General features: G+C 42.9%; 1 long non-coding RNA gene and 1 other non-coding gene across 2 annotated transcripts in view; one reads left to right on the forward strand and one right to left on the reverse strand.

The window, feature by feature from the left end:
• The window catches only part of LOC127008444 (uncharacterized), a 200,461-nt gene that overhangs the window by 43,660 nt on the left and 140,704 nt on the right, over positions 1-16,097 (reverse strand). The gene's annotated exons all lie outside the window — the stretch shown is intronic.
• Positions 298-370, forward strand: Trnar-ucg (transfer RNA arginine (anticodon UCG)). The gene has a single exon. It is a non-coding gene; the product is annotated as a tRNA-Arg (tRNA).

The raw sequence follows: 16,097 nt of genomic DNA on the forward strand, positions 1-16,097 counted from the left end.
AATAAAAAAATAATAATAATAATATAAAATACAAAGAACATATTAATTGTCGTCTCTTCGTCGTCGATTCTCTTCCTGCTCAGTCTCTCCGCATACAACACAAGCAGAGGAGCAATATATTAATAGTCTCTCCTCACCTGCCGCGATACACACGGCAAAAAATAATCGATAAAACAATAAAATAACGAGCTAATTACTGCTAAAGGATATGCCTGACTCCATGTACATAGTCTTTGACGAGATAACAAACAAAACAACAGGTATGTCTCTAGGTGTGGCGGCACATCAAACCCACAGGACCGTGTGGCCTAATGGATAAGGCGTCGGACTTCGGATCCGAAGATTGCAGGTTCGAGTCCTGTCACGGTCGAAAAATAACTTTTTTTTCTTTATCCGTATGCACCTTTGGAATACGGAGGTTAAGTTTATATGGTTGAACTTAGAGAGAGAGAGAGAGAGAGAGAGAGGCGTGTGGAGGACTACTGTTCTTTATATAGTCTTCCAACCACGTGACAGCCGCTCTGACGCATAACACCACCACCACCACTACTACTACTCCCACCACCACCACCACCACCACTACTACTATCACCACCACCACCACCATCACCCCCAATACCACCACCGCCACCACCACCAACAGCAACAACAACAACACCATGAACAGGAGTAACCCGTTGTAAGAGCATTCTGTACACAGCCAGCGCCCGACAGGGAATTATAGAGAGGCTTTGCTGAAGACTTGCCTCTGAGGGTGGCAAGACGAGACGCTGACGAGGTGCGCGGCGGCGAAAAATGAGGAAAATTTTCTTAATTGACTCGATTTACTCTTATATTTTTCCATTTTTTTACCAATCCAGGAAAAAAAGTCGTCATGAACCTAAATACGAACGGTGTGGAGGTGAGAGCGATGTAAGGACTAAGAATATGAGGAAACGGTATATTCGGCAAAAAAAAAAAATAATACCAGAAGACAGAGAAATGGCGTTTTGATGAAAGAATGTTTGCCTTGATGGTTGGTAGCACTGAAGAGATGGGAGAGCTGGTTAGGGTGTGGTCAGCTTTGTAAAGAGAAGAAATATTCGTGGTGTTGGTAACACTGCGGAAAGAGAAATATGATAGTTGGAGTTTTGGTAACGCTGCGCGGATGAAAAGGAACGCTTTGATGTGTGATACTCAATACTGTGTAAAGAAAAAAACGAGGGGGAAAATCATGAAATGGAAACAAGAATATCATATAAAACAATATATATATATATATATATATATATATATATATATATATATATATATATATATATATATATATATGAGAGAGAGAGAGAGAGAGAGAGAGAGAGAGAGAGAGAGAGAGAGAGAGAGAGAGAGAGAGAGAGAGAGAGAGAGAGAGAGAGAGAGAGAGAGAGAGAGAGAGAGAGAGAGAGAGAGAGAGAGAGAGAGAGAGAGAGAGAGAGAGAGAGAGAGAGAGAGAGAGAGAGAGAGAGAGAGAGAGAGAGAGAGAGAGAGAGAGAGAGAGAGAGAGAGAGATACACACACATCCGGCTCACGTGGAACCTTTCCCTCCCTCTCCCCCCACACACACACAAAAAAAGTTCAGTCACACGCACTCATCGCCGGGTCTTGGGCCAAACGTCCAAACGAGGTCATCCGTCACCCTTGACCTGACGCCTCGCCTAACGAAGCTTAACGAGTCACCGGAAAAAAATATCTGCCGAAAAAATAGTTGACAGTTTTTTTTAAGTTCACATTTCTCTATATTCACAACATTTTTTGTGATCATTTATTTTTTCCCTTTTAATTGACGATGTGTTCTTATTCACTGGTACCTGACAATCCTATTTCAAGCTGAAAGTAATCTTTACATAAACATGTACAACCACACCGATTTCGCAAAATACACACACACAAAAAAAAAACATAAAGAGACATTTTTAAAATCTTTTACAGAAACAAGAATACAGAATTTCTTTTTCATTTATATTCATTGCAACTTTCATGCAAGAAGCAAAAACAAATCCACAAAAAATATAATCCCAAGTTGAAATGAGGCTTCTAATCTATTTGTACCGTAATGACGTTGATTTTAAAATTCTCTTTATTTATTATAGAATACACCAGCGACAACAGCAAAAACAACACATAGAAAATACTGCCTCTGCTCTACTACTATTACTACTGATGCTACTACTACTATAACCACCACTACAATAACTACTACTACTACTACTACTACTACTACTACTACTACTACTACTACTGCTACTACTACTACTACTACTACAACTACTACAACTACTACTACTACTACTGCTACTACTACTACTACTACTACTACTACCACTACTACAGCTACTACTACTACTACTACTACTACTACTACTGCTACTACTACTACTACTACTACTACTACTACTACCACTACTACAACTACAGCCACTACCACTACCAGTCTTGATGCTTATTATTTAGCTGAGCGTAATGTGCCACTCTTTGTTATGCAAATCCACCCAACAAAAGGCACGGCTCAAAAATACAGCCGCAAATCAGCACGAAATGATAAATACAAAGATTAAAATCATATGAGCGCCGCATGAATTTGTAAATGATGCCAGTTGAACGTTAAGTGAGCCATTACACACACACACACACACACACACACACACACACACACACACACACACACACACACACACACACACACACACACACACACACACACACCGCATTATTCAGTAGCACATGTTCAACCACACCGATAAAGCCTCCCTCACTAATTAGTTAAGGTGAGCCTCGAAGATCCATACGTGCGATAAGCCGTGCCGCCCCGCCCCCCGGAATATTAAGTTAACAAATTAAGGAAGATCATAATTACCTATACGAAACCATACCTTGAAGAACATACCAATGGAGGCGATGCATAAAGAGAGGCGAGGGTCGTAATGAGGGAGAGCGGCGGTAGTGATTATTAGACTATTATTCTGTGTGTAGACAAAGATAATGATACGGGAGTGACAAAATAAATGGAAAGAGACAGTTTTAAGGGAGATGAAATGATTAATGAGGTGCACCCAAAACACCACACGTGCCCCCCCCAAAAAAAAAAAATTACTTTGAGCATATAAAAAATTGGAGTTAATAAAGAATACCACAAAGAAGAAAAAGAGCCAGTTAAATACCTTTCATATACTAAAGAAAAATATTACACCTCACATCAGTAAAATGCAAAAAAATAAGAAAGAAAAAAAGAACTGGAAAAACTAACAAAAAAGGGGAGATGTAACATGGTAAAGAGGAGTATTACACCTTAAATCAGAGAAAATACAACAATAATAGAAAATAAGGAACAACAACAGACACAAAAAGAAGTCATACGAAAATGCCTGAGTAAAAAAAGAAGAATCAACGAGGCAAACATGAAAATACCTCCTCGAAGTTTTGAGGCGAACTATCGTGAATGGCGTGGAAAGTGTATGAACGGTTTGTGTTTTATCTTTCCCGGGAGAGACGTGAGGAGAGGAGCGGTGCGGGGTGATGATGATTTATGGAGGAGAGAGGGGAGGGGGGATGGGGAGGAGGAGATAAGGAAGAGTGGGAGAGGAGGAGAGGAGAGGCATAAAAGTGAGAGGTTGAGAGAGAGAGAGAGAGAGAGAGAGAGAGAGAGAGAGAGAGAGAGAGAGAGAGAGAGAGAGAGAGAGAGAGAGAGAGAGAGAGAGAGAGAGAATGCCTCTATACAAGGAAACTAGAATAGATAAAAAAAATAAAAAAAACTAGCTCGGAATGATAAACACACACACACACACACACACACACACACACACACACACACACACACACACACGCACACACACACACACACACACAAAGCCACGCGTACCAAATAAGCTCACAACGGAAAAAGAAAAAAAAAAAAATCTCAAAAGAAAAACTCATCTTTTGCACATACAACACCAAGACATTCTCATATCGCCTCTCTCTCTCTCTCTCTCTCTCTCTCTCTCTCTCTCTCTCTACGTAACAAACCAATTTCAAAGGAATCTCTACCGCTCCTGCTGGCTTCCCTTTCTCCCTTTCCTCCTCCCCCTTCTTCCTTTTTCTCCTCTCCCTTTCTTTCCTCCTCCCTCTTCCTGCCGTTTTCTAACCTTCCTGTCACCTCGTACTCTTCCGTTTTCTATTTTCTGTCTCCACTTCTTTCTGTCGTATCGCTCATTCCTTCGTCCATCATTCCTCCTTCCCCTCCACCTCCTCCTCTTCGATCGATCCACGGTTTACCTCTCCTTCATTTTCTATCTTCTCCTCTTCCTTCCTCTCTCTTCTTTTCTCCTCTACCTTGTCATCTCATCTTCACCCGTGACAACACCCGCCTCCTACAGCGCCTTCACGGGAGGGAGAGATGCGATATTAAGACGACGAAGGGAGCAAAACACGACTCATATGAAGTGTTGATACGATGAAGAATGTCTATGGAGGGAGGTGGTGTTTGTATCCGTTTTCTGTGTATGAGCATGGCACGGGCACTTTGTTATTTTTTTTGTTTTGTTTAGTTGTTTTTTTACAGTACAGGAAGCAGCTCAGGGCAGAAAAACAAATGAAGATAAAAAAGCCCGCTAACCACTGCTCTGTCTATCTGTCTGTCTGTTTGTCTCTTTTTGCCGTGAAGAAAAGAAGAAGGAACGTTTAAGAAGATGGATTGGGAAGGGTAAGAGTGACTCGTGGTGATTAAAAGTAAATAATCAAGCAGAAAATGATTGACGGAAATGAACAGTCAGTTGGAGGGCAAAAAAATATGATCGACAGAAGCAGGACCCTGGATTGAACAGGAGATGGGATCCTGAAGACGAAAGTAATGAAATAAAAGTATAAGAAAAAGGGAAAAAAAGGAAGAAGCAACATCCGGGAACTCTTCTGTTTGAGATATTGAATTATAAAGAAAAACAAAGAACAGCAGCGAAAAAATGGGAAAAAATTGATGTGCAGATAGGGTGAAAAATATACTTAGGACCCTATAGCTAACTCACAAAAACAACAACAAGAACAACAACAACAACAACAACAACAACAATAACACACATATGAAACAACCGGAGAAAAAAGAAGAAAAAAATATGAAAAAGAAATAACACGTCAATTGAACAGAATAAATAAAAAAAACAAAAACAGAACCACAAGATTAGGATTTTAAGTGAACTCGTGAACATTCAATAACAGAGAGAGAGAGAGAGAGAGAGAGAGAGAGAGAGAGAGAGAGAGTTACCCAGACAGACAGATGGAAACAGAGACGGAAACAGAGAGAAAAAAAGAAAGAAAAGGGAAAGAGGAGGAAGAAGAAGACATTTGGGTGTTTTCCTGCACTCCCGGATCCTTTATTTACCCTGCAGGCGGGAAATAATAAGGCAATAGAGTGTTACGTGGAATGCCCGCCCGGGATATTGGGGCTGAGGTGCCTCCCCTGCCCCCGGTCCTCCCACGGGTGTTTATGCTCCACGGGGACTGTAAACATGAGCAGGAGGAGGAGGAAGAGGAGAAGGAGTAAAGAGAATGAGGTAGGTAGGAACGGGAAGAGATAGAAAATGGAGGAAAGAGAGAGAAACGGTTATGAAAAATGAAGAGGTGGCTTAAGAAAGAGAATGAGAGGAAGAAAGAGGTGGATAGGGTTAGAAAGAATGAGGAGGTGGAGGAGAAACGAATGAGAGGTAAGAAGGAGAAGAGGTAGAAAATGGAAAAGAGGGGTAAAGGGTTAGGAGGAGTGAGGAGGTGGAGGAGGAAAGAGAATTATAGGAACGGGAGAGAATGGAAAAAGAGCGGAAAAGGGTTAGGAAGAATGAGAAGGTGCATGGAGGAAAGAGAATGAGAGCAAGGAAGAGAAGGAAATGGAAAATAAATGCGAGGGAAACAGTATATTGAAGGGAGAGGAAGAGGAAGAGGAGGAGAGAGAGGAGGAATTATGGACGAAGGGCAGGGCGAGAAGACAAAAGGAAGTGAAGACATGAAGTGGAATAGAAGAGAGAGAAGTTATATCACATCACTTTGAGTAGCAGTGTAGGAGAGGAGAGGATATACAAGGAGGTGGAGGTGGAGGAAAAAAAAAGAAAAAAAAAAAGAGGTGTAGCAAGAGAAGGAACAAGAGTACATTGGAGAACCGTATAGGGGAAAAAGAAGACAGACACGGAATAGAAGAGGAAAAAGAGGGAAAAGAGGGGGAACAGGAGAAAGAGGAGGCGGCATACTGAACACAAATAAGAAAAAAAAAGTGCATGGAAGAACCGTATAGGGGAAAAAGAAGACAGACAAGGAAAAGAAGAGGAAAAAGAAGGGGAAGAGGGGGAAGAGGAGAAAGAGTAGAAGAGGAAAAAGAGGGGAAAGAGGAGAAAGAGGAAGAGGCATACTGAACACAAATAAGCTTACGTAATATTGTAAAGAACGATCGAGCAACAAAATAATGGGCAAGGATAATGGGAAGTAATATTCTTTTCTTAAAATTTCATGATCTAGATTTTTTTAATGATTTGACAAGAGAAAACATGACACGTATGAGAGGACATTTCACCTTTTCCTCCACTACATTTCCATTATTATTTCCTCTGTTGATTGATTGATGAAGCTAAAGTCATGGCGCCGCAACTGCACTGGTCATGTCCTCATCTGTTCCAATCCTCCTTCAACGTCCCTGATCTCACTCTATCTCACTCATCCTTCGAAAGAACAAAAAAGCACACGGAGATGGACGGAGATCTTGCCCCTCATAAAAAAGTGAAGGCCAACCAGAAAGCTCCACTAATTGTTACTTTAATGTTGGAATCTGGTTCTCTAATTGGCCCTCCCTCTTACCTGCCCCAACAGGTGATGTGGTAACTCAGCCCAGGGACAATTAAGGACAAAGGATGTAAAAGGGAAAAGAAATGTAATTGCTCCATTTTCATCTACATACTACTGCGTTGGTCTCTATGGTCAGTCTGTCTGTCACTCCATCTGTCTGTCTGTCTCTATCTCTTTATTTGTCTGTCTTTCTCCAATCCTTCTCAGTAACTAAATATATATCAATTCCTTTGCATTATTTTTTTCCCCTCTTCAATCTCTTTATTTGTCTGTCTTTCTCCAATCTTTCTCAGTAACTAAAATATATCAATTCCTTTGCATTTTTTTTTCCTCTCTTCATTCTTCCTCCATCCCTCTTTATTCTCTTCCTCAATCCCCCCTCCTCTTTTTCTACCTTTTCTCCATCATTCTTTCGACCTTCCTTTACTTTCTTCCCATCTTTCCTTCCCTTTTCTTTGTTTCGTGCTTTTCCTCCACCCCTTTTCCATTCTCTGCCCTTCCTTTCTTCTTTTCATTCCCTTCACCTATCCTCTTTTCTTCCCTTTGTTTCCTGTCCTTCCTCCATCTCTCATTCTTCCTTCCTTCAATTATTCATCGTTTCATTCCCCTTCCTTCCTTGCCAACCCTCCTCCCTCCCCCTACCTCCCCCTTCCTTACTCACCTTCCTCTCTGTCCCTCCTTCCTTCCCTCCCTCCCTCCCTGTGACTAACGCTCCTGACTAGACTCAAAACAATGCTGTGACTCATCCTTGATTCCCCTAAACAGATGGACGAGTTTTTTCTTATTAGATTTAGATAAAAGGATTTGAGAGAGAGAGAGAGAGAGAGAGAGAGAGAGAGAGAGAGAGAGAGAGAGAGAGAGAGAGAGAGAGAGAGAGAGATAGAGAGAGAGAGAGAGAGAGAGAGAGAGAGAGAGAGAGAGAGAGAGATGGAAAATGAAGTACAAGATAGAATAACACAAACACAGACGTAAGAGGAAAAAAAAGAAAGAAGAAGCAAACTCACACACAACTCTGGACTAATAACCATCTCTCTCTCTCTCTCTCTCTCTCTCTCTCTTACTCTTTTACTTTCTCTAGGGCCAGCCAATTTACGTATCTGCCGGCCTAGTATGCATATTCAACAAGAGACAGGCCACAGGTAAGGCTCTTCCCCTCGCCCAGTAATAGTAAGGTGTAATGGGCGGCTGTAACGGGCTGGTGGGTGTGGCAGGGGATTGTGTGGCGGCAGGGTTATGGGCGGGCGTATGAGCAGCTTAGTCGGGTTAAAGGGTGTTTGGTGCAGGCCAGAGAGGCAAGTACAGCCATACGTAAGCCAGGCCGGGAGTTTGCAGAAGGGGAGTAGCTTTGGTGGTATGGCGGGCAGGTCGTGGATTCGGTGGCTATGGCTTGGTGGTTAAGGTAAAGGGAGTGTTGGTGGTGGCCGTGGTGGCGGTGTGAAAGGTTATGTGTGTGTGGGGCGGCTGCACGCACGTCTACTTGTGGCGGTGAAGGGAAGGAAATAAGAGAAGGAACGACGGTGGGAGAGAGGGAGAGAAAGGGTTAGATAGGACATGGTTCGTGCGTGTTCGTGTGCCAGGTGTATTTGTACCTGGGCATGTCCGTGTGTTTGGATTGACTAATAAACCGGGATGAAGGGCGGAATAACAGTGGTTTAAAATTTCATGTCCCCGGGAAAGGTTGGAGTAAAATGGATTTATCTGTTGGCCTCAGCCTCGCATCCTCCGCTGCTCTGTCCATTAAGTTTTCATAGACGACATAAGGAATTTACATGTCGACTTATGTGGCCTGAATCCCCTCTCTACCGCTGTATATGTATAGTGTGCTTCACGTAGGAGAGGTTTAATATATTCATCCCATATTCTTCCTCCTCTCTTAGCCATAACGGTAAATAATATATAAGTAGTTTAACATTTTTCCTCATTCTTTCTTCCTTTCTTTGTTTTTCTTTCTTTCTCACTTTCTCTTTCATTAATTTATTTTTCTTTCTCTCTGTTTGTTTTTCTTTCTTTCTTTCTTTTTCTACTCCTCTCTCAATACATAAACCTTTTTGCACCTTTTCCAATCAACCAATGCCTTCACACACCTGTATTTTCCTGGTCATTTACAAGTTATATACAGGTAAGAATGTAAGAAAACAAATCATCATACACCATCAAGTACACATGCCCCACTCCCTCCCCCCTCAACACACACACACACACACACACACACACACACACACACACACACACACACACACTCATAATTCTGACTTACTATCGGGATCAGGAGCTTTACTTGGCTTTACATATTTTAGCGCGGCGGCGTACGCGGTGAACCATTCCTTGTGTATTGTTTGCGGCTCGCTAAAAATGTTCTAATGGGCCGCGCCGATAGATTAGTGCGCCCTCCGAAAGAAAGGGAAAAATTATAGCGTGGGTGAGATATATTGCTGCTGCACACATTAATTATATTGTTTTTTCTTAATAAATGTGATGTTTTCTCTTTTTTATTAATTTAAACGGCGAGAATATTTAAATCTTGTGTATTTTATCATTATTATTATTATTATTATTATTATTATTATTATTATTATTATTGTAAAGATTATTCTCATCATAATAGAAAATTCCCAAAGCCCAAAAAAAAAAAAAAATCAAATATATACTAATAAAAACTACTACTAGTACTACTACCACGGCCACTACTTCTACTACTACTACTGTACTACTACTACTACTACTACTACTACTACTACGAGTGAGAGTAAAAGGAAAACAAACTTTCACAAACACTTAGCGGAATCGATATGGAAATGAAAGTGGGAAGCGGCAGGTACCTTGTCTTTTCCCCCCCTCCTCCTGCTCCTTCTCCTCCTCCTCCTCCTCCTCCTCCTCCTCCTCCTCCTCCTCCTCCTCCTGCTCCTCCCCCTCCTCCTCTTCCTCCCCGTTTTCTCCAATTCGGTAAAAGCCTCCAGCCCGGCCATTCCCTGCTGCTTTAACCACGAAAAATGGGCGTGATTAAAACATACGTGTGTGGAGTGGGGAGGGGAGAGAGAGAGAGAGAGAGAGAGAGAGAGAGAGAGAGAGAGAGAGAGAGAGAGAGAGAGAGAGAGAGAGAGAGAGAGAGAGAGAGAGAGAGAGAGAGAGAGAGAGTATAAATGTTTTTCGAGAGAGTAACGATTTGAAAGTTATTTTGAAACGAAACTTCTCTTCTTCTGCTCCACACACACACACACACACACACACACACACACACACACACACACACACACACACACACACACACACACACACACACACACGTAATTAATATTGTCAGGTAGGGGCAGGTTGTTATGCTATTGATTCCCCTTAATTAATTTTTCCCCCGTCACTCTGCGCCTCGTTTTTTGATCGTGCTCGTTTTTTCATTGTTTTCTTTTTATTCGGAAGGGAGCAAACAGAGGCGACACGTAAACACCATTATTATTAACTGTGTGTGGGTGTGTGTGTGTGTGTGTGTGTGTGTGTGTGTCAGAAATACCTAACAAAACGTCTAAATACATATAAAATACACATAAATCACACCAATAAACACACAAACAGCCGGAAAACCAACCAACCCGAAAAATAACTAATATGACCTCTTTAAAATACACAAAACTCCTTTAAAAGTGTGAGGAAAAAGAACGCATCCTATCATCTGCAACGACAAGACCCTCAGCATCCAGCCCTCAACCTTATATTTAACCGACACTTAAAGGACACCTAAAAGAGTACCTATAGCTTCAAAGACCCTCCTTAAAAAAGCACCTAAACCACAATATTGACCCTTAAAAGTGCAACCAAAACCACTTCAACCCCATAACCTAGAATGTGAAGAACCTCAAATCCTTCAGTACAGGTTCCACCCCTCAGCCCAGCACTTCAAACCTCCAACCTCCTTCTTTTCCTCTTCCTTCTTTTCTCCCTCGTAAAGAACCCCAAACTCAACGAAGTGTCCAACCCCTCAACCCAGCATCTCAAACCTCCTCCTCCTCCTCCTCCTCCTCCTCCTCGTAAGGAATCCCAAACTCAACGAAGTGTCCAACCCCTCAGCCCAGCATCTCAAACCTCCTCCTCCTCCTCCTCCTCGTAAAGATTCCCAAACTCAACGAAGTGTCCAACCCCTCAACCCAGCATCTCAAACCTCCTCCTCCTCCTCCTCCTCCTCCTCGTAAAGAACCCCAAACTCGACGAAGTGTCCAACCCCTCAACCCAGCACCTCAAACCATCTCCTCCTCCTCCTCCTCCTCCTCGTAAAGAACCCCAAACTCGACGAAGTGTCCAACCCCTCAACCCACCATCTCAAACCTCCTCTTGCTCCTCCTCCTCTTCCTCTTCTTCCTCCTCATCCCTCAGGCTCGCCCAAACCCGTTCTATGGTGGCCCGGATTTACATGAAAACTTCCCAAGGGGCAGCAGAAACGTAGTTATAATGGGACCATCACTTACTTAATGGCCCCACAAATCGCTTCTTTGCCATTAACACAGCAGCCTCTGAGGGGTGGGGGGGGGGGGGGAGAGAGAGAGAGAGAGAGAGAGAGAGAGAGAGAGAGAGAGAGAGAGAGAGAGGGAATAATAGATATAATAATAAAACGTAAAAAATGGAGGAAAGTGAACGAGTGGCTGAACGAAACTTTATATAAGACGTTTTGTTTCCCATGAATAACCTTTTTTTTTATCATCAACTTATTTGTTCCTGAAAACTGGAAACCGAGCATTACATCATAAATGGACAGAAAACGTGAAAAAAAGATTATTATTTGAACTATTATAATAAACAAATCATTTTCAGAAGATAAGCTTCTTCGTGTCTATTTTTACGTATTATTTTCTTTCATATTTCCGTCTGCTGTTGAATCAAAATGCTGCGTGGGCTTTAGTTTTTTTATTTCTTTGCCATGTCAAGTTTGAGTTCGCCTCATTTTCTTTCCACGCGCCGATGTTATTTTCTTTTTATAACCATTACTTTATTTTATTTCTTACAATCTCTCTCTCTCTCTCTCTCTCTCTCTCTCTCTCTCTCTCTCTCTCTCTCGTAAGCCTGACCCTTTGACGTATGCGACTCACCCACTCCCACTACTCCCTCCACCCCAAAGGTTCCTCACTCCACCTCTCCTTCCACTACTCCACTCCTCCCCCACTTCTATCACCTGTTTCCCCCTCCGCCACCTCCCTCCACCTGCATAACCTCTCACCTCTCGTTCCACTCCCCTTCACTCGCATTCCCACTTCGTTTTTCTCTTCTCTCATCACCTGCTCCGGATCCACCTGCAACCTGTCGCCTCAATTATTGTGTCTCATCTCTTGAATCTGTATCACTAACTTCACTCAGTCTTCCTTTCTTCCTTTTTCACTTCTTCCTTCAGCTCACAAATCTTCTGCTATATTTATCTAACTCCTTTTCTTCTTCCTCCTTTGCCTTCGTTTTCTCCACCTCTATCTCTTTCTTTTACTCCTAGAACTCATCCTCTTTCGCTTCCTCCTCCTCTTTCTTTTCTCCCCCTCCTCCTCCTTAGCCCATACTTTCCAGACAAAAAAGATTGTGTGCCATTAGATAAAAGTACAACACAATCAGGGTAGTCGAATGGAAATTATATCTGAAAAAAATAGCAATGGGTATTTTTTTTTAAAGTAAAGGGAAAGATTAATGTATAAACGGCGTAAAAAGTGTTGCTTTCTTCTTTACTGCGGACAGAACGATAAACAACGATAAGGAATTCATTTCGCATCGCGTACCGACTTGGCAATACGAGAGAGAGAGAGAGAGAGAGAGAGAGAGAGAGAGAGAGAGAGAGAGAGAGAGAGAGAGAGAGAGAGAGAGAGAGAGAGAGAGAGCAAACTATCCGACGACACATAAATTCAACTTGACCAATTGTTTTAATTTAATATAAGCCTCCACATTAGGAGGAGGAGGAGGAGGAGGAGGAGGAGAATGACAAGAAGGTAGTATACAGTGGAGGAGGAAGAACAGGTGGAAATATTGAAGAAGATAGAGAGAGTGAAGAAGTGAAGAGGGTGAAGAGGAAGAGGTGAAGGAAAAGAGCAGGAGAAAAGGACGACGACGAGGGAAAAAGAAGAGGAACAGGAGGAGAATGAGGCGAAGGTGGAGAAAGAGGGGAGGAGACGAAGGAGAGGAGGTGGAGACGGAGTAGTAGTACGAGGAGGAGGGAGAGGAATCCTGCGCGTGTCTCCGTCATTTGTATGAAGCGGCCATTTGGATGCGTCTGCCGTCATCGCACAGGACGGCCACTGGCGACCCCGGGCCCTGAGCGAGCGGCCAGTGACGCTTAGCAAGGCATAAGGCAACGTCAGGTAGCGGGTACCCTCGCCTCCCCCATACTGATGACGAGGGGACGGGCACGCCACGCCACGACCCAGCACCACCACCATCACCGCCACCATCATCATCACCACCACCACCATCATCACCACCACCCACAACCACCACCGCCACCATCATCATCACCACCACCCACCATCACTACCACCACCACCACCACCACCACCACCACTGAGAACTGTAACACTACTACTACCACCATGCACCACTACCACAACCACAACCACAATAAAAAAGTAAGAGAAAAGTAAGTTAAAAAGTCGAAAAAAGTAGGTTGGTTATTTTTTTTCACCTATCTTATGTATGTGTGTGTGTGTGTGTGTGTGTATTCTACTGGATTACTGAGTTGCTAGATGGACTTATCTGTCTTGAATGAGTGAATTGAATTGAAATGAGTGGTATGTCTGTCTGTTTGCCTAGCTGTCTCCCCGTCTGTCTGTCTATCTGTCTGTCTATCTGTCTGTCATTTTTTCCCCTTCCTACTCTTTCTCCTATACCTTTCTACCACCTGTTCGAACCGCCTTAATTTCTATCCTTATTATTTTCTTCATCACTGAAAGAAGAACACAAGAACATAAGCCTAAAAACAAGGTGTACCGGAGGAGTAAGACAATTCAAAGACACACTCAAACGACAGTTAATGGCAGGCGTGTGTCTTGTCCAACGTGCATTCTCTCTCTCTCTCTCTCTCTCTCTCTCTCTCTCTCTCTCTCTCTCTCTCTCTCTCTCTCTCTCATGTGACACGTACAAATAAACACCCTCATTAAAAAATCTAACTTCATATTTCTCGAGGGACAAATTTCAACGCCTTTCCAACTCCATCAAACGTGAAGTGCGGACACAAGGAGAAATACTGGACCCTCAACGCGTGAATGCAGGGAAAGACAACTGCTTATAAACGATGACTCGGCGACACACGTGTTTAACGCGAAATGACTCCCCTGCACAATCACACCTGTCCACCTGTGTTGAATAGTAGCCATTATCTGAAGCCCTGAGTCTACACCTGAGGCAAGAGAGGGAGGAGGAGAAGAGCAGCAGCAGAAGGAGAAGGACGAGGAGGAGGAGGAGGAGGAAACATGTAAGAGCAGGTAAGAGAATGATGTTTTAGTAATCCAGTTCGTCAGATAATTAAGTCATCTGCTGCACTGATTGATAAAGCACTTGTGGGAACGTTCAAATATCTTCCGTCGCTCATCATGTCAAGCTCATAGGTCTGTAGTTTAAAGCCACGATTGTATCTCCTTTATCTATCGGTGGTTACGTTCGCCAGTTTCCAGCATTTAGGGACCATGTTCAAATGTAATAAAGGATCGAGTATGTTGGTAACTGGATGAAGTATTTGCTGTTAACGTTCTTTTTACATCCATGGAGACAAGTTTTTTATTTTAATGTGTCGAGTTTGTTCATGCACTTATGCACGTCTTACTCGCATATTGTGCCAAGTTCGAGGAATGTGTTGTCTCTCGATGGAGCAGGACCCTCGGGGCGGACTCCGTGTTCTCTCTCGCCCGTGAACACATATGAGAAGTCTCTGTTTAGGATTCTGGCCGTGTGTCTGCCGTCCGGGGCACCTCACCGATCTCGTCTGTTAGGGACCAGGACTGTTTTTTACTTTCCTTTTTGTTCTTCTGTAGGAGGAGGACGTGAAGGAAGAGAAGGAGGAGAAGCTATAATATAAACTAATTCTCTCTCTCTCTCTCTCTCTCTCTCTCTCTCTCTCTCTCTCTCTCTCTCTCTCTCTCTCTCTCTCTCTCTCTCTCTCCAGTATAATCTTCTTTATGGGTAACATTCACAAAATTCACTCTCTTCTCGTTTCCATAAGAGTCGCCTCCATTTCCTCTTTCGTCAAATCTCTTCTCATCATTCTCCATCTCGCCTCAGTTTTCCTCCTCTTCCTCTTCTTTGTCTCTCTACCCTCTAGCCAAGCCCTCCATTCCTTCCTCCCTCCGTCCGTCCCTACAGGTAAGAAAAGAACCGAGGGAATCACCTGGGAAATTTAATTAAGCGATTGTGTGAAGGAGGTGGCGCAGTTAGACGCCCCGGCCAGAGCAATTTACACCTGACGGAGGGAAGAATGAGGCCTTGAGAGCACGCATTGTTTTTTTTTTTAGTCATTTATTCCTTTTTTTTTCTTTTACGTCTGTCTGTTCCCCGGTCACATCCGCCATCTCTTTCTATCTACCTGTCATATCTTTCTGAATGTTTACATGTCTGCTGATCTTTTGTTTGTTTACCTATCCACCTGTCTCACCTGTCTTTGTTTATCTATCGATCCTTAGAAAGTTTGCCCTGTTTATGTCTTTCTGTCTGTCTACCCTGTATGTTGTTTATCTGTGTCTGTCTCTTTTTTTTTACTTGATTCCTATTTGATCTACTCGGCGAAGGGTTCCAGGTGTGCGCGCGCGCGTGTGTGTGTGTGTGTGTGTGTGTGTTCGTCCACTCCAGCACTGAACTAAGTCTTTTTGCCCCGGTAAGTCTTGATGCTCCAAATTTGGGTTCTCTTCCCCTCCTGGACCCTATTCTTTTGTCCCCCCCCCTCAGTCCCTTCCACCACGCCTCTTCCCCATCCATAACTTGAGACCCTGAGCTGTGGAGGCGGGATGAGTCACTATGGCAAGGTTCCGTCAGGGTAACTAATGTGCAGATTAAAAAAAATCTATATCAAACAAGCAAATGGAAGAGGAATCATAGAAGCAAAGCAAGGTAAAATAGATGCAGAGGAAAATATGACACAACAGGCAAAATAAAGACCTAGCACCGGGTAAAAACAGTAAAGATAGAATAAATAAATAAAGTAGAGCATAAAAATAAAGACAATGTGAAAGAAGAAGAATGATAAAACATTTTAGGTGAGATAAAAAAGTCATATTAGTAGTAATTAACATACTAAAATATACAGACGATTTGATAAACGAAAAAAAGAGGACAGGCACATG

The sequence above is a fragment of the Eriocheir sinensis genome, chromosome 37 (assembly GCF_024679095.1).
Source record: "Eriocheir sinensis breed Jianghai 21 chromosome 37, ASM2467909v1, whole genome shotgun sequence".
Lineage (NCBI taxonomy): Eukaryota > Metazoa > Arthropoda > Malacostraca > Decapoda > Varunidae > Eriocheir > Eriocheir sinensis.